We start from the raw sequence: 1,800 nt of genomic DNA, 5'->3' as shown, positions 1-1,800 counted from the left end.
AGAAAATGAATACCAAGAACCTACAACCAAGATTACTTTATTCAGCAAAGCTATCATTCAGAACTGAAGGTCAGATAAAGAGCTTCACAGATAAGAAAAAGCTAAAGGAGTTCATCACCACCAAACCAGTATTATATGAAATGCTAAAGGGTATTCTTTAAGAAGAGGAAGAAGAAGGAGAAGAAGGAGACAGAGAAGGAGAAGGAAAAAGAGAAGAAGAAGAGATAAAAAAATATGAACAATAAAATGCCAATAAATATATATCTATCAACAATTGAATCTAAAAATAAGAAATGAACAAAGAATCTAATGAACAAAATGAACTGATGAATAAAATAGAATCAGAGGCATGGAAACATGGAACAGACTGACAAATGTCAGAGAGAAGCGGGAAGGGGGCGGGGTCGGGTGATGGGAAGTGATTAACCAAACTTCTCATACGCATATAGCAATGGACACAGACAAAGGAGGGTGAGGGCCTGTGCTGGGGGCGGGTGTGGGCTGGGAGAGGTCAATGAGGGAAAATGAGACATATGTAATACTTTCAACAATAAATAATTTAAAAAAAGAATAGAGAATCCAGAAATAGATCCAGTGTATGATCAACTGATTTTAGATAAAAGTACAAAAGCAATTCAATGGGGAAAGAATAGTCTTTTCAACAAATGGATCTGAAATGATTGGCTAGCTATAGGAAAAGAAGGAAAGAACTAAGGGAGGGAGAGAGGAAGGAAAGAAAAGAGAAAGAAAGGCTCAACTTATACCTTGCACCCTAGAAAAATTAACATAAAATGGATCATACACCTGAATGTAAAACCTAGAATTACACAACATCTAAAAGAAAACATAAAAGATAATCTCGGTTAGGCAAAGATTTCCTAGATATAACTCCAAAGGCATGACCAATAAAAGAAAAGAAAGGATGTACTTTATCAAAATCTAAAACGTCTACCCGACAAAAACACTGTTAAGGCAATGAAAGGACAAACCACAGACGGGGGAGGGTGGGTATCTGCAGAACACCTGTCTTATAATGGGCTTGTATCCAGAACATGTTGCTAACTTTTACAAAATCATAAACAAGGAATCAACTAAGTCAAAAAATAGGCCAAACACTTAAACAGACACTTCACCAGAGAAGCTGCACAGATGGGAAGTGAGGAGGTGGAAAGCGAGCGCGCTGTTGGCACACTGGAGTGCGGGAGAGCCGGCTGGACACGCTCTGCTCCCACGTGCAGACAGCCTCCTGACAGCACCCAGTGCTGACCGGCTGTGGGCGGTTCCTGACAGGGTTAAAGTGCTCACTTACCACCCAACCATTTTACACCTGCATGTTTATTTAAGAGAAAAACATGTGTTTACACAAAAACCTGTATGCAGCTACTGGAGGAGGCTTTTTCATAATCACTAAAAACTGAACAGCCCAGAGGTCCCTGGCTTGCTGAGCGAGCTGGGCCCCGCCATCAGAGGAGCGAGGAGTAACTCCATGCAGGCAACACTGCGAGGCAGCCCCAGTGCGTGACGCTGACGACAGCAGCCAGACCCAAGGGCTGCACACTGCACGGCTTTAACTGCATGACCTTCTGAGTGGTTGCCAGGGGCTGGGCTGGGAGAGACTGAACGACAAAGGGCCTGAGGGAAGGTGGGAGCATTCTACATCATGATTATGATGGGGGTTGTATGAGTTTGAACGTCAAAGAGGTGAATGTCTGCTGTACGTGAACCACACCTCAGTTACAAAGAAGGGCGCCTCTTGGCCAGTGGCTGACAGCCTGGGGTTGAGGTCGCCTCTCCGGCCAC

At 43.5% G+C, this 1,800-nt stretch overlaps 1 protein-coding gene across 1 annotated transcript in view; it reads right to left on the bottom strand.

The window, feature by feature from the left end:
* Positions 1–1,800, bottom strand: part of MYO7B (myosin VIIB) — an 81,747-nt gene that overhangs the window by 66,907 nt on the left and 13,040 nt on the right.

Source organism: Myotis davidii, unplaced genomic scaffold, assembly GCF_000327345.1.
Source record: "Myotis davidii unplaced genomic scaffold, ASM32734v1 scaffold1844, whole genome shotgun sequence".
In the NCBI taxonomy this organism is placed as follows: Eukaryota; Metazoa; Chordata; class Mammalia; order Chiroptera; family Vespertilionidae; genus Myotis; species Myotis davidii.
The sequence above is the reverse complement of the archived record's forward strand: the minus strand, read 5'-3'. Positions and strand labels throughout refer to the sequence as shown.